The following is a 21,344-nucleotide window of genomic DNA, read 5'->3' on the forward strand; positions in this document are numbered from 1 at the left end:
TATGAATCGTCCCCAAATGGTTGCCACGAAGTTGGAAGCACACAATTGTATAGAATGTAACTGTATGCTGTAGCATTACAATTTCCCTTCACTGGAACTAAGAGGCCCAAACCTGTTCCAGCATGTCGGTGCCCCTGTGCACAAAGCGAGCTCCACGAAGACATGGATGGCTAAGTTTGAAGTGGAAGAACTGAAGTGTTCTGCGCAGAGCCCTGACCTCAACCCCACTGAACACCTTTGGGATGAATTGGATCACCGACTGCACCCCAGGCCTCATTGCCTGACCTCACTAATGCTCTTGTGGCTTAATGAGCACAAATCCCTATAGCCACATTCTAAAATCTAGTGGAAAACCTTCCCAGAAGAGTGGAGGTTATTAGAACAGCAAAGGGGTTGACAAACTCTGGAATGGGATGCTCAGAAAGCACATATGGGTGTGATGGTCAGGTGTCCAAAACTTTTGGCAATATAGTGTAACTAATATGTCTGTATGTTGCTTGACCTAAAGCAAATACTTGTATATACAGCATAACTCATTTAAAAGTAAAGAAGTATAAGACATCACTTGCTGAATTCGAGGATGAGGAGACCTTCCCGACTTTCTGAGTAGGAATTCTGAGTTGAGGGGGAATTTTCTTTGGCGTGTCCTAGTTGGAGGTCTGAAATACCTATGAAATACCTAATCTATGAACATGAACAAAATGTCCCTCAGCATGTGCCTGGACGCTGTAGCATAATTGAGGCAGCCATCTTGGATAATCTGTTTTTTTTTTTTTTCCCCTCACAGTGTGATATCCTTTCGCCCTTTTGAACACAATCATCCATTCATATATGGAATAGTGCTGACTGTTATGGTCCTATTGTGTTATATTTATGCATCTACCGATAAGATAATTGTGTCAGAGCTAGTTTGCCCTAGTTTGTGTGTGTGTGTGTATGTGTGTGTAAGTACAGGGTTCAGGGCCTCTGGTCGTCTGCACACACTCTCAGCTGTAATCAGGAGGAGTATGGAAGTGCTCTTTATGACTGGACTGACTGCAGCTAACGACCGCTGGGTGTGTGTGTGTGTGTGTGTGTGTGTTTGGCTTAGTGGCTCTTTCTGGCCTGATGGTTTTCATGTGTTTGTTAACAGATTGTGTATCCTGTAATTGCAGGGCCAGGAAGGAGCCACTCCCATACAGGAAGAAGACAACAGACCATTGGTAGGTAAGAGGAGACCTGTGTGTGTGTGTGTGTGTGTGTGTGTTTGTGTGTGTGTGTGTGTGTGTTTTCTTGAGAGCATATCAGTGCATTAATACATTATCGATGCACTTACAACCAAGTTGGATGAAGGAAATGGGCAGAGTGATACTTGATATAACGCACGCACACACATTTGTTTAGACGCTATAGCTCTTCTTCTACACACAAAACAGATGGGTTGAGGTATCATATTTTAATAAATGAGACCCCCCCCCCCCCCCACACACACACACACACACACACACACACACACACACACCCCTTTGTTGAAGATGGATGGTGGATTTTTGGGCAATTCCACTGTAATGTGCACTGAAATGTAAAACAAAGCATAACAGTAGATTTTCAAAATAATCTTTTTACAAATCGTTTGCCTACATATCCACATGACCGACATTTTGTCTGTTGATGTTTCTGCTCAAAATGTTCTTTTGGAGTGATAACTCGTGCTGGTGTACTCTGATTTGAGGTTGCAGAGTGTAAATGTGTAAAGATTGGCAGGTCTGGTAATATAATATAATCAGAGTAAATGTCACTGGATATCGTGTAGAAATGATTAAACTGTTACAGCTCATAAAGTGGTTATAAACCTGTTGTTATCGTTGTGTGAGATGACACTATAACAATGTGGAGGTGTGCTGAAATGATTCTGAATTTACGGTGACATTTCAGTCACAGAAAAACACATCTGTGGAATTTATGTTCAGCTGTGAGCCTCCAGTAAAAGACATAGTATGAAGCTAAGGGTTTTTTAAGAGACGACTCTTTCCAGCATTAATTGCGCACAGCTGTAGCTTGTTAAACATTAATTGCCAATTAATCAGAACTGAGAGATAAAGGAAAAGCAGGAGCGATGTGAGGTGTAGAGCGAAAGGAATTTATTTCCACTGGAGAAGAGGAAAGAGCGTGCTTCCTGTCCTTACGTCTTTACTTCCTTGCTATATATTTAACTAGCACTTTTTCTTCCCTCCCTGTGTCTATACCTCTGCTCGCCTGGGTGGAGAAGAGCTGAAGGGAAGTGTGTGTGTGTGTGTGTGTGTGTGTGTGTGTGTGTGTGTGTGTGAGTGTGAGAGAGAGAGATTATCACATTGTTAGCTTATCACTGGCTACAACAGTCTGTTTGAAGTCTGTTTGTAGTGAAACAGCACCAAGCATCCTACACCCACTGACACTCATTCCATCCTACACTCTCTCAGTTATATTCTGTTCCTCTTTTTGTTGTTCACAATGCTGGTTCTTATTTAGAGGACCTTGTTTAGACCTGTTCCATGTTTCCACCAGAACTGAACTGTTATTAGTGACATATGGGAATTTTTTCATGAACGACCTGAAAGTAAAAACAAGCATGGAAGAGTTTACACGTTTTACATTTGATGGCTTAGTGACTCGTGTGTATATATATATGTGTGTGTGTGTGTGTGTGTGTGTGTGTGTGTGCCAACACATACTAACACATACTGACCTGTGTTTAATTGTGTCTTCTGTAACATAACCCTGTGTTCACAGTAGCAACAGTAACAGTTGGTTGTATATAGCTCTGTTGGGCACAGCACAGATTTCAGCAACACAGAGACAGAGCAACAAGTAACATTTGAATAGATTTATTTTTTATTCTATGCAAATTAGGTATTAGCAGTAAAGTAACAAATCCAAATGACTGCCTCCAGTCAAGACGTCGGACCAGTCCGGCTGAGTGGCTGTGTTGTTCTGCCGAAATGACTACGCTCACAGTTTTCTTTCTTACCTGTGTTTATGCCCTCGGTGATCCGAATTTAAGTGCAGGTATGACCAGTGTCTAATGCGTCTCGAAGACACACTGTGATCCGACCACTCAAACCACATTCGGAGGTGATCTAGCACGCATGTGGGCACATCACATATGTAGTGTGAACGTGAAAGCATCTCAGTGTGTCCCAGACAGCAGCGAAGGACCAACTAATCGACTGCATCATTGACCTAGCCGGAAAATATGTAATCATTTCCAGACTATTTGAAAATAGACATTTGGACTTATGGATAAAGGTGATGCTATAACAACAGAGACGAAAGCAGCTGCTTTTCGTAGCTTCTTTCATCATCTCATCTCTCATTCATTTATCAGTTTCGTTAGCAGACCACGCTATTTAAAAAACAGCCTGAAGAGGTACGTGATGTATGATTCACAGGACATTTCTGACGTGTGTGACAGCCTTTCTCCAGCGGAAATGATGAAGTCCGATCGCAAGTAGTCACTGAAGATGCATTCATAATGCCGGGTGTAAACGGCTGTGAGTTTAGGTTGTCCACCTGTGATCAGATCACTCGAGATGGATGTTAATACCAGGTGTGAACAGGGCCGTAGAGGTGCTATGTTGTTTACTGCTGATGCTGTGCGCAGCCACGTTGATTTGATGCCACTTGCTGAACTCAGAGTTGAGGAGACCATCCCGAGTAGGAATTACAAATTTAGGGGGCATTTTCTTTGTTTTTTTACTAGTCATAGGACAAGTTACGGTCTTTAGTCAAATGCAGCATATGTCACAAAAGTACATGCTTACTACAGTATAAAAAACATTTTCATCAACAGCACCATGGTGACACAAATTTTATAGTAGAGCGTCTACATTTTGGCTTCTACAATCTCCTATTAGAAGCTGAAAAAGCTGAACAGTGTATGCACACAAGCGATGATGGTAACAATAGCCACACATGCCCATGAGAGACAAACTGCAAAGTGAGATGAGAGATTGTCTCTTGCCAGTGTGAACGCAGGATAACACAGCACTTGTGTCTGTTAGCTCCTTTAACAGCTCTGTGTCTGGATTGTATTGTGTCTCATTTATAAGCTGCTTTGGATAAAAGCAAATCATTAAATGTAAAAATGTGTTAGCTGTGAGCTCTTTTTGTGTGTGTCATTGGTTCAGGAATGCTGACAAATCGACCCAGAAATAAATCAATACGGTGGGAATTACATACAGTGTAGGTCAGCGTCACAGTGGCCTGCTTTATCTGTCTGTCTCCAGCCCTCTGTCTCTCTTATTCTGTCTCCTTCTTATTCTCTATCTCTCTGTTATTCAAATTAAAATTCAAATAGTTTTACCTGCATGAACTTTAGTTAACAGCTGTTGCAGAAGTATTAAGTAGAAAAGTAGTACTGCTGATGATGGTATTTGTGGGGGGAAAAGATAAAATACCTATTCTCTGTCTGCCTGTCTGTCTTTCTGTGAGACAGAGCTTTGTATAAGTGAATTGTGTGCTTCTTTGTATTATCCATAAAGCTGTGTATGATTTCACTGCACTGTGAGTTAGCAGGTTTTCCATCGAGTCACTGCTTCCGGACTTCCACAGTGAAAAGCTTAGAACTGCACGTGGCTGCTTTTTCATATATATGTGTGTGTGTGTGTGTGTGTGTGTATGTATGTATGTGTACAGAAAAAGAGCTATTTTTGTCCATCACTGTAGAAAATGTGTTGCAGACTCAAACAGCTGTGTCTTTAACGTCTCCCTCTCATACCCATGCATTCTTTACCACAGATGCACCAGCATTTTGCACCTACACACACTATTACATAGAAGCGTGTGGGTGTGGGTGTCATCCACATAAGTGTACATATTCTTGCAGCTGTGGCAGCGTCTGCAGTCTGTTGCCATGCATGTGCAGTCTCCACAAACATCTAGCTTTTTTCTAGACTAGTTAAAGGGGCAATTTATCATTTCAGAGCCACTGGTGATTTCTCCCAAAAAAAGGGGAAATTATTGGAATATCTTCACTGATAACATTCATACTTTGTGTCATTCAGACTTGCAGCCTTCAAGAGGTATTTTACTAGGATGTACACATTCATGTTTACACAGGATGTGACCTGTAACAAATCTCACAATGGATTTGGTACCGTTTACATGTCAAACAAATGAATTTGTCTGTCACCTGCGTCTTCTCTCCTGTTGAACCGTCACTGTGCTAATGTTTTAAATCACCTGAAACAATGTCAGGGCATCATCCTCTTTTCTCTGTAATGTATCCACTTCTATTTACACACATACCCTTCAGATAATTTCTAGAAAGCTATACTAGATCTTGTCCTGGTCGATTGCCATGTTAGGATTGCCATGTTAGGATTAATTTGCATTCCTACTTAATGTTTAATAACTTAACATAGAAATCCTGTATAAAAAATACAGGTGTGAAAGGTGTTATCCTTTGCACACCCCCTCTGATAAAACTATATATGCCTTTACAATTGCCTTTTAAGGAAAAGAGCTAAGAACATCAATTCTGCCTGGGGGTGGAGCTAATTTCAGGGCCAGAAATGATAATCCGAAGCCTGAAACTAAGAAATGAGCCTGATCCATTGCATGGCAACATTGTAGAACATACTTTTCCTAAGGCCTGTTTACAACTATATGATTATTATTGGGCTAGAAAAATTACAAACTGCACCTTTAAATATATGTTGTAACTCATTTTTACACTTACAAGAGAGCTGAAATGAAAGGAAGAGAGTAATGTGTTTCTTCCACTTTCCAACAATCCCATCTTCAATCCCATCTGCTTGATACACAGGAAGAGAGCGAGAGAGAGAGAGAGAGAGGGCGCATGGCGAGGAGGGTGGGAGGGAGCAAGGGAGAGAGGGACTGGGGAGGAGGGCGAGTGGAGACAGGGAGGAGAGAGGGGTGACGGTCATGGGGGAGGGGCTGTTTAGAAATAGGCATGAAAAAATAGAGAGGCAGGTTGGCCTACAGCGGGGGTTGGGCTTAGGAGCTCTGTGTATGTATGGGTGTGTGTGTGTGTGTGTGTGTGTGTGTGCGCGTGCATGTGTGTGTGTGTGTGAGTGAGAGAGAGAGAGAGAGCTCAGCTCCTTTCTTTGTTTGACTGGTGAATGGAGAGAAGCCAGAAAGAAAGAGAGCGTGTGTGTGTAAGAGAGAGAGGGGGGAGTGAGAGAGGCAGAAGAAGGGAAAGAAAGAGAGGAGAGAGAGCCTGTGTGTTGTGTGTGTATTTATGATTTGTTTGCATTCAGGTGGAATTTCACCTCTTGACTGTCAGCTTTCGCATGGTTTGTGTTTTTATGTACTGCTGCCTGTGTGTGTGTGCGTGTGTGTGTATGCTTGTGTGTGTGTGTGTGAGGGGGGCAGGTAGAGAAGCCTGCTGCTGGTTTAAAGGGAAAACAGGAGCACAGATTTGCTGAGCTGGACTGTGTGCGAGTTGCGACTCCCCTAACACGCTGTGGAATTAGTGCGCCTGTGTGAACAGGGACTGGACATTTAAATCCACGGTAAGCCACGCTGCCTTTCTGGCTCTCTCTTTCTCTCGTGTTGTGTTTCTCTTTACATGACTTGTTCATGCAGTGTCACTTTTACAGCAAGCCTTTAAACAAAGCATGCATGACTCGAGCAAAGTCAGCAAATCTGGAAGAGCCACAAAGCCGGGGAGAGAGAAAAGTTGTGGCGGCTTTTCAGGAATAACGCTGCACAAAGGGAGCTTGTAGTGCAGGCTGTTCTGGTTAGATGGACTGTCACACATTTCACTTGCTTCTATGTTAAGAAGAGAAGCTCTCCCTTTTCTTCTTCTCTCCTTTCTTTCCTTTTATGCAGACTGCATGATTGCTTTGCTGCATAGGTTGGTTTTTGACTAACCTTTTGCCTGTTTTAGAATTTGTGGCTGAATTTTTTTTGTTTGCTCACTATTTGCTCTTTTTGATTCTTTCTGGTCAGTAAGAGAAGCAGGAAGTGGAAATACATCATTTGTGCTTTGGACTGTGGGATAATCGGTGTGAACCTTAGCACTCAGCTGACTATTGTTAGCCACAAAGTATGTGTGTGTATGTTGTATTTGTGCTCTGGCTCCTGTGTTCATGTTTGTGGTTTGTATGTGCGTGTGTATATGTGCTTGCCATTGCCTGTGTCATTTACCAGCATCCTAGAGTGTTCTGATTAATCAAGTGTGTGTGTGTGTGTGTGTGTGTGAGAAGATGAACACTTGTGCCAGGGACATGGGTGTGTAAGTCACGTCTTCACCTCATTAAATCAATCCACTTAGGCGACTGAAGAAAAAACAACAACAGCAGAATGTTTCACATCAGTGTCATTATCAGTTGTAACACAATCCCCACTCACGCACGCGCACACACACACACCTACATCACAAATCTCTGAACTCTGTGTTAGCATGCCATTAAACCCCCCCACCCCCCAGGGGACTGTCCTGCTAAACTGCCCCCTCTCTTTCACTGATCACTTCATTCATTTATTCATTCATTCATTATCTCCAGCAGAACATCCTCTATTACCCCCCCCATACACTCATACACACACACAGTCTCTCTCGCTTTCTCTTGTAATCTCGCTCACTCTCAGTTTCCGTGCTGGCTCCCTTCTCATTCTCACAGTAGCTAATAACAGACCGGCGCGTGTGTGTCTGTTACGAAAACAGATCTGATGTAGCGTGGCAAGTGCCGGCTCCTATCAGTGTGTGTGCAGCCTTTGGGCCAATTTTGCTTTTAGCCTACATTCTTGTTTGGTAGCAGAGCTTAAAAAAAAAAAAAAGCATTCTCGGCTTTACCGGCTAGTCCTGTCTGACTACTGTTCCCACCTTGTCAGTTGTTCACGATTTAGTAAGTAATATCACTTTTCTGCAGATGGTACAGGTTGGATGGTGTGAGGACTGAAATGTGGGTCATGGTATAAAAGGAATACACAGAGTGATTACAAGAGAGACAAGGCCTTGTATGGTACCTCTTGTTTCTGTCTTTGATGGGCGTCTCTTCTTCTGCAGATGTGCACACACAGAAAGGTGTGTGTGTTTCTGTGTGTCTGCACTCATGCCCCTCAGGCCCAGCCTGGTTGCCTCAAGTAAGGATTGTGCGTTCAGTGGAATGGAGAGAGAGAGACGGTGGGGGGTGGGGAGAGAAAGAGAGAGAGAGGAGGGGGGATGATTGAGTGTGCTGCTAGAGAAGAAAAGGAGACATGAGAGACACAGAGAGAGAGAGCATGGGGGAGGGGTGGTGTTGCTTGGCTGGTGTTGTGTTCTTTGGGTGAAGGAGTGAAGGGGAATAGGGGGAGGGAGGAACAGGCAGACACACTTCGTTTAAACATCAGGGAGACGCAGACTTGCTTGGGCGAGTGCTGAGATTTAAACCCGACAGTGGAGAAAGGACAGATCACTGGAGAAATGCCATCCCTCTTTACTGAGGTCATATGGAGGGAGAGAGAAAGAGCAAAGCTGCTGAGTCTGCACATGATTCCTGTGTCAGACAGGGCTTTGATTTGTTTAGGTTAGTTCTTGGAAAGCCATAGTCTCTAGCGCGCACACACACACACACACACACACACACTCCCTCCCTCTTGTACTCTCATATCATGATCATTACCATGTAACCTGATCCCTCAGATCCACACCTGTGTTTCCTGCCCCTCCCAGGTCCACTGAGGATAGGGTAGTGCAAAGTGGGGGTTGGGGGATATGGCAAAAAGATCATGTAACGATATATGAGATTAATTCACACAACATCCCAGCAGCAGTGCCATGATATGAAATAAATGTCAATCCATTTTTATTGAACATCTGCAAATATAACCATTTCAATGTACAAAATTAGATTTCAACATCTAATTAGCTACTTGTCACTGTATTGACAAAGTTAGTTGATGTTGTAAAATTAATTGTGGCATCACCCACCTGAAGTACACAGATCAGCAAGTGTGTGTGTGCATGTTATTTCATCAGTGAGAGAAAGGGTAAAGTTGAATTCTTATTTTTATGTTGCATGTTTGTGGGACAGTAAACCATGAAACATCCACCAGCTGCTTTCTGAGACCAGCACTAAAATAACTGACAGAGATGGACAGTAATTGCATGAACCTAGCATAGCCACAACCATAAGAGTTTTGGAGGTCGAATCCCACTTTCAAAAACTACTAGCTTCTGAAAACACACGCCGTTGTGGTTGCAGCTTTGAGTTTTTCACGTCTCTAATTCTCCACTGTCGCCCTTTGATCTGCCTCCATGTGTTCTTTTCCCTTGCCTCCCTTTTTGCTCACCTCCTCAGAGTCCTCCTTTTGTTTCTAAGTTCTGTATTTCTGCTTGTCGACAAGCTCAAAAAAGCAATTTTCTGGTGTGTGTGTGTTTCCATATCGCTGTCAGCTGTCAGACTTCGGCTTTTCCTTTTTCTGACGTAACATCCCCCTGGATTTTCTGCATGCAGAAGACAAACAGAACTTACACACAGAACACACAGCTCACACATTCAATATCGTCATACGCTCCAACCATATCACCTTACCCACATCACACAAATCGACCGTTCTTGTTAGACGAAATGCTTCCAGTATTGAACTGCTCTGAATGGCTCTCCTGTCCTGATGCATTCTGGGTCGTGACCCCTGTGTGACCTGACTGACCCATCATCGATGTGCATCTCACGTTACTGAAATGGAGTCATGGGATTGAGCCTATTGGGTTACACTATTGATGGAGGAAAATGGCATCATGCCAATCGATGAGAGATTTGAGACCATTGTAGGTTGTGTGTTTGCATATGTGTGTAGCATGCTTCTCTGATACTGCTTTCACTTTCATGCTGTTTTCTCCAGATCCTGTTGTTTAGGCCAGTATTCCACTCAGCCCTCACCTCTTATGTAAGGTGTGTGTGGGTGTATGTGTGGGCGGGGTTACAGGTATGGGGCGTGATAAGAGCAGGAGCCTGTTTGCCGTGGCAGGGTAGACCTGTCTGCAGAAATGTGTTAGAGCATTAAATGGTTGCTTTGTCTCTGCTTCCCATCCTCAGGGATTTCCCTGTGTTGCTGATCCAGTGAGTCTCAGAAAGACAACCTGAAATCAGAACGTCTCTTTTTTTAGTGTTTAGTTCATGTCTCTGGTCCACAATTCTACACTAATAGTCACTTAAAAAATGAAAAGGTTCTTGTATTTCTAAAATGCAGTGAGTTTACTCCACCCAGAGAGCACAACACCAGCCAAGCAAATTATGAGCACGCTTCAAATTTTTTTATATTCTGATTTCTGACACCATGCGTGTGGCAAAGGTGACAATAAAATTAACACCTCTCCCTCCTCAGCTGTCCTCAGGCAGAAATGCTGAGCTAGCTCAATCTCAGAACTCAAATATTGTGCATTATTTCAAACTGAATATAACAAAAATACAATTTTAGAGAAGAAATTAGTAGAAATGAAAGTATGAAGAGAGTAAAAGAGATGGAATGAGCAGGGCAGGGAGCATATAGATACTAAACATTTAACCTCATAAATAAAATGTCAGGGTCCAGTGGTGCATGGGACCTCATTTTTCTGTGTGTGCGTCGTAGGGGTAATTTTGGTAAGTGACCTCCCTCAGGGCCTGAGCAGGTGTGAGATTTTGAGTCATGAGGTGTGTGTGCGTGTGTTAGTGGGGGAGGGGGGGGGGGTATAGCCACCTCAGTGGCATTGCATTACGTTTCTCCCATTTGTTTTCTGGAGCAGTATCAGTAGCAGGTGTGTGTGTGTGTGTGTGAGTGAGTGAGTGCGCGCGTGCATGTGTTGGTTTGTTTGGGATGTTTATATGTACCCATTTGCTTGCAGCTATAGTGGTGCCCCCCTGCTGGGTGTGTACATGTGTGTGCGCGTGTGTATGTGCTCTTGGGGAGTGTTAAATAGAACAGCAGTGTGATTTCACACCCTCCTCCTCTCTCTCTCCCTCTCACTCGCTTGCCCCATCCCCCTCTCCCAGCAGTCCACAGTAGCTCCGTGCATCTGTGTCATGTCATTGGGTTCTGCTGTCCTAGAGTAACCCTCCCCCTCCTACTCATATACACACACACGCTCTCTGCTTCTGTCTCGCTCTCCCTCACTAGCTCCATGTCTTTCTCTCCTTCGTTCTGTTTCTGTATCAGTGGCTCACTCGTTCTCCTGCCATCTCTTTCCTTTAAACCCCCAGCTACGTAGGTTACATTTTTCATTTTAATTCTAGATAGAATATAGTATATCTCAGACATACATACACTTGTCTCTTTTGCAATCGTGAATAAAAAATATGTGCATGTGTTCCCTGCCCTTTTCTCTGTGCTGCCTCAGGCTCCTCCCCCAGGAAGAGACAGGTGTAGAACAGATCATTCTGTCTTGCTCCAGCCTACACAAACATGCACTACATTACACACACGCACGCACACAAATGAGGGAGGGCAGTAGTAGGATTGCACTGTTGGCATTGCGTGTTAGAAGTAGAACAGGTCAGGTCAGGTGTGTGTTTGTGCACACTGGCACGCTCAGTCTGTTTTTCATCACTGTAACCCAGAGCTTCATGAACGAGCTAGAGAGTTTGTGCCTTAGTTAACACTGTCAATTCCAAAATTATTTTAATGTAGACAGAAATCTCATACTGTAAAAAAAAAAAAAAAAAATTCTTTAGGTGTGAGTTAAGATCGCAAAATGTGATGCGCTCACCAGTGACCAGTTTAGTGCCGCAATTAAAGACAGATGACGACAAAGTTCTGTCAGTGTCAGAAATTGTAACTGTTGCTTAACTTTTGATAATAAAAGATGGTTACACATAGGGTAGTGGCAATGGAAAAATGTAAACGAAACATGAGATTTAAAAGAAGAGAGTTTTGTTTTGTCTCTCCCCAGAGAAAACGTGTCAATATCCTTTTTTCCCAGCCACAAACAGCTCCAAACTCCTCTTCCTCACCTTTTACAACGTATTTTCTCTAAGTATAACATTCTCACAACACAGGTCTGTTGTTAGATGAGCTACATCATATTATCTGTTATAAAATACTGTTAGGTTTTTATTGGGATCTACTCATATAGTGTGCCAAGTAATAGTGGCATGCTGGGCATGTGCACTGGGTGTCTGACCCATGACCTTCACTCCATTTCCGTTTGTTTTGATGCTAGTTGGATATTTGATGACTCAGTCAACTACTCTGATATCTACTGCACAGCAGCAATGAACATAAAACACACTGTCTTGCATGCCACAGTGTGACATGTATACTATTCAAAGTAGTCAAAACACGAATTTAAAGTATCTAATACAGAAACCCGCATCGCAGTGGGATCTGCCATCTTGGAATTGTGAAGGGCTCATGACAATCATATATCAGATAATATAAGATATATATGTGTTATAGTGGATTAAGCCTAAATGTGTACTAAAGGCCCTGATATAGCAAGCAGAAGTTGGGCATTGAGCATCAGGGCCTGTAGTTTTTACAGTCTGTTTTGTACTGTTTGTGCCTATCAGCTCTCGTCAGCACAGAATCTGCGTCAGAGGTTGGTTATCTGATCAGCTATTTAGTCTAGCAAATCAGTGCATGTGAATACAATTTAAACTAGCAAAAAACTCATGACGGGATACATAAAAAGCATTTCAGGCTTTATTCATACTTTTCCGTCCTTCTCAGGTGATCTGATTACAAGCGGACAGCTTGTAGATAACTACAGGTGTCCAACAGCATCTGATCCAGTCAGTCAAACCACTGTTGGAGGTGGGACATATTTAAGGGACTGATGTGGCCACATAATGTGGCAATGACAGCACTGAAGGACCTCCAAGTGAACCATTTTACGAGGTCACTGGAGATATATTTGTGAAAATTAGCTTAAACATCTCAACTTCCTTCTCATCAGAGTGACTCAGAGTGTTTAAACAGAACAAGAGCAGTGGTGTGAAAATGCTACCTAGCCTTTTTGTTTGGTTACGTCCCAAACCTCAGCATGTTAACATAGTATGCCACTATAAACACTAATACTAGAAGGTTTATTATTTTGATGTATGATTTTGATGTATGATTTACAGTTGTCTGTGATTTGAGACACATGCTTTTTCCCATGAATACTGGGACTCCCTGGTGAGTTAGATTTGGTGTTGGTGTGTCACAGCCCTCGGACCACATAACACAGCAGAGAGGGAGAGAGAGCAGACATTGTCATTATTGTACAGAGAATTGTGCACATGTGAAATGCAGGGCATGCTGTATTGCATTATGTCATCTGTTTCCATAGTGACACATACGGCGTGATTGTCTCCACAGTGAATTATTGTGTCACACACACAGGAGTCAGAACAAAGACCACAACGACACACCACACCATATGTGTGCACTTTTCTCTTCACCTCAGCTCTTTGTTTCTGTTTACTTTAACAGACCTTTGTACTTTTTTGCATGTCTGTGTTCTGTGACATAAAGCTGAGATAACAAGTAATGGGCCATTTGCCTGGATATAAGCCACCACTTTGCCTTAACCCTCACCAGACCCGCTCTTTGTGTGTGCGCGCGCGTGTGTGCGTGTGTGCATGTGTGTTTTTGCACATGCACAACTGGGTGTGTGGTCTTATTGCAGTATAGACAGCATGTGCAGGTCATATGTTAGACTTGGAGATGAAAAGTCCCTTTGTGTTCATGTGAGTTTTGGTGTCAGCATCTGGAACTGCTGATTAGAACAACACATCTCTGTGAAAACACACGCGAACGCACAAAGCAACAACACATAGCCTTGTCTTCTTCAGGTGTTTGGGGTAATAGGTTTTTGCAGCTTCTATATTACACATTCTTCATGCAAATAATAAGCAATAACAGAATTGTCTTGACTTCCTGCATGCCCCTCGAATTCGGGGGTGTATATATTTGTGGCAATAAAGGTAATATAGGTATGGTATTGAAAATATTAGCTCTTAAAAGTTTAAAAGTGTTTCTAGAACTGTAATAATTATGACTGTTAAAGATAACATTGTTAAACTGTGATATGTATATGTCTGTGATATGTATTTGTATATCTCCAAACAATGAATCTCTTGAGTTTCTGCATTGGTGAGGCTTGTGATTTCATTGCAGCAGAGGAATCTAAAAGTTAAACCACTCTTCAACTCTAAATCTTTCTGTATTCTCCATCATTGTGGCCTATACCAGAATGCTACATCAGAATGTCAAACTAAAATCATGACTAGCAAAGTTGCTACATATAAGAGCCAGTTCAATCCCTCTAGGTCTACATCACATCTCTGTATGAGTTATTTTGCTTTACATACAGCAGAAGAGAAGTGGACACACCTGCAGCATAAATCCTGTACTGAGTGCATGAGATATATATTGTTCACACATAAAAAACATAGCAGGTGTCTATCAGAAGTGGAGATACAACACAGCAATATGTGCACCAGCCAGCTTTGGAACTCAGGACCTTTTCCTATAGCATCTGTGTGTTTTATCATCCTAAAACCAAGCAGTCCAGGATGTGTGTGCTCCCTAATGGCAGAGTGAGGGAGTGTTTGAGTCAGGGAAGACCCGTGCATGTTAGCCAGCTCCGCATACTACAGGAATGTATGTAGGCTCACACCGTTTTGCATCTGTGCATCTAACTTATAAAATCTGATGCCTAAGGATAGTGTGTGTGTGTAATAGAGAAGGTGAGTGAGGCATGTGTGAGCCTGTTTGTATCACCTAAGCATCTGTTTTTACCTGGCTGACGCTAGTGAATAATTTTGCCTATTTGTGTGTGTGCAAGCAGACAGTCTGTTATTTGTCTGGTCTGTGTGTGTGCATGTGTGTGCTTCTGTAGACAGGGTGTTTTTTCTGGTTAGTGATTGGTCTGTGGAGCAGTATAAGGAAACTCAGTTTGAGACATGAGTTAGAGGGGTACCAGCTGCCTTTTTTGTTGTGGGCCGCTGTCTGCTTTTGGTCCCACGACAAGCTAGTGTTTATGTGGTCAGTAAAATCTGTGTGTTATTGTGTTTTGGAACTTTTTGGAACTTTTGTTTTGGGGAGAGTAGGCACTGAGCCACACCCTGAAGAATGACTGAAAGATGTTAAGCTCATCTTTACAAAGGGTCCAGTTCATTCACACACAAACACACACACACACACACACACACACACACACACACACAAGCTTTGATGTAGTTCCTGATCCGCCCTAATAAACTTTTGTTAACATGTTATCTTTTGCATATGTGTATGTGTACATGTGTGGGTGTAAGCCTACAAGACTGTGATCTTTATAAACCAATCCTGGCCAACCTGACCTTTTGCATAAGACGTGTCGCAAAGGTTCACAGGCCCAAAAACGCAACCACAGTCTCACCCACCCCACACAGTCTGGCTTTCTCTCATCCCACACACTCCTCAATCAGGGTCACAGGCACTTTGCAGCTAATGGACAGACAGATGTGGGCTGTCAGACAGTTGTCACACTGATATTCATTCAGTAGAAAAGTTCAACACACACACACACACATACACACACTGCATGCAAGCATGAGATGATAAAATTCCTATATCATGATACAGAAAGTAGAGTAGCTTTCTCCCTACAAAGTATGCAGAAGTCTGCTCTGTTTGTTACACTGTTTATATTCATTCATCTTCAGTTACCACTTTATCCTGGTCAGGGTTGCGATGAATGCAGAGCCTGTCCCGGGAACAATGAGGACAGAATGGGAATACACCCTGGATGAGACACAAGTCCATCTCAGGGCACTACATGCACACATGCGCACACACACACACACACACACACACACACACACACACATACATTCATTCATACCTAGGGTCAATTTAGAGTCCCCAATTCACCTACCAGCATGTTTTTTGGTGGGAGGAAACTGGAAGCCCACAGGAAACCCATATGGACACATGAGAAAATCCACACAGACAGTAACCGAACATGGCCATGTAAACAGTGTACAGAATAGTAAATTGGATTAAAGCTGTTGAAACCGAACTCTAATAAAAACACACAAAAACATCTTATTGGCCTGTTAATCAGGTTGTTCAACACACACATACAGTTCATACTGTTCTTGTGCAACTACATGTATGCATACAGAACCAGATAGAAAAAATGCTCCATCTTCGAATCAAAGGAGAGACAGCTTGAAGAAGGACAGTGTGTGCAATTTGCAACCATAAACATTCCCAAATAAATATTTACCAGCAAAAGGGTTTAAGAAGCTTGCCAGTAACTTCAAGTCTGTGCTTCCACCAATGTAAACATGACATGAAATACAAGATGGTTTAAGGTGCATATGACCTGTAAGTAAATGTAGCCAAAAACAGATAGATATGATCAAATTTAGTGCTCACAAGCTACAAGACTAAAAAACAGCAATGCCACCAACTCCCTACTGGAATACGTAAATAAAATAATACCTGAATGGGATTAAACTATGTTTTTGCCCCTTTATCAGAAGTGCATGTTAATGTGTGTGGAATCTTTGCAGTTATCAGTTAGACTGTACTCATTGCTTGTGTGTGTGTGTGTGTTTGAACTTGTAGGTTTCTGGTGTCTCTGCTGTGTCTGTATAGATGTGAAATCAATGTACTGTTGTCCCAACATGAAGAGTTCCTCTGAGTCACCTCTGACTTATCACTTAAAAAGGCAAAATATGGGATTTTTTTCATACCATGCACTCTGAGTCTATAAATTCAGTGTGTGTGTGTGTGTATGTATGTACAGTCACCATCGAGACCCATTATTGAGAGAGCTGTATTATGACACTGTTTACATGATAAAACAGTATGATTAGGTAAGTAAGACGATATTCTAGCATATTATTAGGGACGAGAATATAACAGTGTTGGTCACCTGGTTTAACACAGAACAGCTGAGACGTTTCATTTGGAGTTGTTTTTAAGGTTAGATATCTGACCTGCACACCGCTGTGGCTTCAGTATGAGCACCGCTGCCAGGCTATGCTTAGGGATTTTTCATGAGCACTTCTAATTTTGTTCGAGGTATACAAGCATGTTTAGTCAGCATTGTACAATAGTTTGGGAGTGTTTGCTTCTGTAAGTTAAGGTCAACTAAGGTGAGTGTGTGTTGGGCTGCAAAAGGGCTTGGTCAGGTGTACAAGAGGTCAGTAGGACGGTGATATATTACAATCTTGTTTATTTAGCAAAAAAAGTAATCTGTGTGAACTTGGGTCAGTATATTCCTCACACCACTTTTATCTTTTTAACTGTGAATTAAAAACTATCAGAATGTATACAGTGGCATTATGCTGTGTTTGCTTATTGAGTGCATTAGGTTAAATATGTTGATTGATTAATTTTAAGTGCATGGTATGTTGATCTAATAGGGTGCAGTCAGTAAGTGAATGTGGGTTTGGAGCGGCAATTATGTTATGTACAGTAGATCAGGCGTATCAGACTTGTCATGGAGTAGAATGATCTGTTCTTATGATCGCTTAGTATTCAGATATTAAGCACATTAGGAAATTATGTACAACTGTATTTATTTAGTGGAGCCATTGTGGTTTTAAGTACAATTTTGTATAATAACAGCACTTAAATCTAGTTTAAAATTGCTTTTAGATTCAAGTTGACATTGTTTATTTTGTTTTTAAATTAACACAGTTTAGATTTAATCCATTTGGTTTACATGACCAATCAATCAGGCTAATGGCTGAATTGCTAAATAAACTATTGCGAATATAACAATATTAGTAGTGGATGATCTCCATCAGCGTCATATTACTGAGGGGGAAAAAAAAGAGCCCTCACTATATATCAGAGTCCTACATTTTGGCAGCTGCTGTAGATGAAGCCACATGCAGCTGTACTGGCTTTGCAAAATGTTTTTACATTTTTGATTGAGGATGGGTTAGTGGATCTCTCAGGCTGTGTGTGTATTCTGTGGACTGTAGTCGTGTGTCTGTGAGTGTCAGTGTTCCAGGCTAGCAAGGTGTGTTCAGTAGGTTGGGCTGTGTGTGTAGGCATTGTTTGTGTGTGTGTGCGCGCACGCATGCACATGCACACGTGTGGCCACTTCTTTGTTCTCGAGTAGGGTTTTTCTTTTCTTACACCATAGGAAAACTGAGCTGTCAGATTAGCAGAAGACATTCAGAATGTGTGTGTGTGTGTGTGTGTGTGTGTGTACACACACATCCCAGCTGGTGAGCAGACAATAAGAGAAAGAGAACTGCCTCCGTGGAGTGACGTTTATATGCTGGTCAGTCATGAGAATAAATTCACACACATAGTTGTGCTTTCCTAATCCGTCTCTCAACAACTCTCAGTTTTTCTGTTTCTCTCTTCCTCTTTCCTGTAAACTGTAGCTTGTCTTTTTCTCTCATTCTCCCAGCATTTCACGGTGCATAAACCCACAATGTGATCTTTAGTCATTGACAATCATCTTCTGCTAAGAGATTTTAAAGAGTTCTCTCTCTCTCCTTCATTTGGTCTTCCTTTGTTCTTTTTTTGACAGTCATGGCTGCTGGGCTTTTCTACCTGCTCTGTGCTAGCACATGTTACTTATTACAGCAAGCCCTGACCTTTCAGAATCCCTCAAGTTCAACATGACCTTTCAAAATGAGCTGTTATCAGTGAGATTGTTACACTTGATGCCTTCTAAAATGTGGTTAAAGTCATGATGCACAGTTAGCACTCTGAGTTGATGATGATTTAGTGTGTATTTGATCTTATCTTAACAGCACTGGTGACTGTAGAACTTTGTCACTGAATATCAGGTCATGGTTTGGAACATGCACAGAAATGTATGGATGAGAATTAAGTGTGATTTGGATGATTTGGAGCTCATTTTCTGGATGATGTTCTAGCGTCATACTTAGCGTTACAGGCTGTACTTGTGTCCATATGGTGTGTTGGTGTTTGACTCGCTCCCTGTAGAGTGTTCAATAAGTAATGTGCTTCCTGTGTGAAGGAAGATGTGTTGTTTGGACTGGAACAATATGGTGGCCTTTTCCTCTTTGGACATGTCAACACACTCTCTTTTTTCACTCCTCTTTCTCTCTGCCTTTTCCATTTTTGGTTAATGGGACGATGCTAAAACTGCTTAGCTCGCTTTCTGTTTTATAGCAACACTGTCCATGACACTCCAGACCTAGAGTTGAAAAACTCTAATTGTTTTGTTGTTTAAGTGTAGCACTAATCATTCAGTTAATGCGAGACCAATGTAAAGTCATACCAGCTGTGGCTCTAGATTTCCTCTGACCTTTCTTCCCATAAGTCATAGGTCATGAGCTCAGAGCATGAGTCACCTTTAACTGCTATCAGCTAATTAATAAATCTAGGTCTGAAATGTCAGCCTGATGTATCTTGTATCTAGTGTGCTCATTGTGTGTGTGTGTGTGTGTGTGTGTGTGTTTTAATAGACATAGGTGGATGTGGTAAATTGAATTTGAAATTTTATTAAAAGTTGAGTATTTAAATTAATTTGAATATTAATGAGCCCATAAGATTATACCGTAGATAAAATCACAAGGATGCAAAGTCATCTTCTTGTAAACTTTGCAAAATCCTTCCTAAAAAGAGAAACTACATATTTCTCTTTACAATGGTAAAATGAACCCCCCATTTACAAGTACAGTTTATTCACAAGTTACTTAAGTAAGTGTAATGGAGTAGATATAGTGTGTACTCAACTCTGGCAACAGACTCCCAGTGATCGGCTGTGTAGCATGAAAAGCTCAGCAAAAAAAAAAAAAACAGAGGCAGAGAGAGGAAGGAGTGGGCAAAGAAAGATTCAGGAAGAGAGGAGGGAGGGAAGGATAGAGTTCAAAGTCAAGGTCTAGTGTGTGTCGAGCAGCATTATGACTTGTGTAAATCAAACACTGCACACACACACACACACACACATACACAGTGGAGTGATTTTGACTGACCTTGAAGGATTTTTTCTCCACATTCTCAGTGTCCTTCAGGGGCAGTGTCTTACTCTGAGTGTTTCTGTGTGTGTAATAGTGTGTGCTGACTGATACTTGTTGACCCTCTACATCAAGTCATGACTCAAGCTTAAATTCTGACACTGTTCCTTGCACCTTCACGATTCTCACACCACATGGTCAAATCTGATAGACTTACCCTCTGTTTGTGTGTGCGCCTTAGTGCTGACTCATGTTGTCCCACAAACTGGAGGCTGTGTGTTAGGAGGAGTACTGGCTGTACCAATGACACATCCACCCACCCTACACCCACCCCCACCCTACACCCACTTTCTGAAGTTGTACTGACAGTTCAAAGGTATCTCATGTTATATGCTGAATAAACACTTTTCTTGCCGAACTTGAACTGAAGTTTTCTGTTTGATAAACATAAAACACTGTGTTTGGTGTGTGTGTGTGTGTGGGGTTTTGTATCTGCATTCTGCTGTACCCACGGGAATGCTGGTGTATATATAGCTGAAGTTAGAGTGTGTGTGAACAGTTGGAATTGTTCACTCTCGCTCTGCTCATCAGGATGCTGATTACAATACACCCTGAGAGAGCAGGAATGTTAAAGTAGGTGATTTACACACACACACACACACATGTACACACACCCACACTCAGAAACATTTCCTCCATAGTGACATATGGGGGGCGGGGGGCTGTGGTATTCCCCGGCCATCAAAGAACTTCCTCTTTCCTGTTCACTGTACCCATTGGTGCAACACACAACACACACACAAAATATGTGTCTGTCTCACACACATATTGTGTCGTTCTCTCTCTTACACACACACTTTGGCACTAATCAAAAGGAAAAAAGAGGACGAGTCCAAGGTTGCTAGCTAGGCTAGGAGGTCAGTAGGATATTACCTCATGGGGACGTGGGGATGTGGGGAGATGGCTTGTGGGTGGAGCGTCATTACATCTGCTGTTGTCCACGTTGGGCATCATGCTCAGCTTTGCTCACTTCCTCTGTGTGTGTGTGTGTGTGTGTGCGCGCGATTTTCTTCCGTTTCTGTCCGAGAAGCCCAGTTCTCGTGACACACTCCTGTGGTTCAGCCGGTCTGTTATGTCTCGTAGCCGCTGATGTAACAGAGCTAAATATAACGTTCAGTCCTGTGTAGCATGGGACACTGCTGAGCACACACACACGCATACACGCACGCACACACCGCAGCGTCTGTTTGTCATTACTGGGCCGCAACTCAACTCCAAATGCCAACAAAGCAAAGTCTGTCATGTTTAGAACACATTCAAAATCACATCTGACTTCATTGCTTACTGCTTAGCAACAGTTTAAAGAATTATTTTATTTACTGTAGCAGTTCAGTATCTGTGATGTTCCCTTTGACCCTCTAATTGTCTTAATGTGTTTGCTTGTCTTCTTGTCTGTCTGTCTGTCTCTCTCTCTCTCTCTCTCTCTCTCACACACACACACACACACACACACACACACACACACAC

General features: G+C 42.3%; 1 protein-coding gene across 3 annotated transcripts in view; it reads left to right on the top strand.

Annotated features, from left to right (window-relative positions):
• Positions 1-21,344, top strand: part of kdm6ba (lysine (K)-specific demethylase 6B, a) — an 83,304-nt gene that overhangs the window by 34,775 nt on the left and 27,185 nt on the right. For 2 of the 3 annotated variants that reach the window (XM_034303610.2, XM_026936937.3), the window contains exon 1: positions 6,047-6,494. The gene's annotated coding sequence lies outside the window, so the exon portion shown is untranslated. Of the gene's footprint in view, positions 1-1,154; positions 1,203-6,046; positions 6,495-21,344 lie in introns of those variants that run through there. The other variant, XM_034303611.2, reaches the window with a different exon arrangement.

The sequence above is a fragment of the Pangasianodon hypophthalmus genome, chromosome 4 (genome assembly GCF_027358585.1).
Source record: "Pangasianodon hypophthalmus isolate fPanHyp1 chromosome 4, fPanHyp1.pri, whole genome shotgun sequence".
NCBI lineage: Eukaryota > Metazoa > Chordata > Actinopteri > Siluriformes > Pangasiidae > Pangasianodon > Pangasianodon hypophthalmus.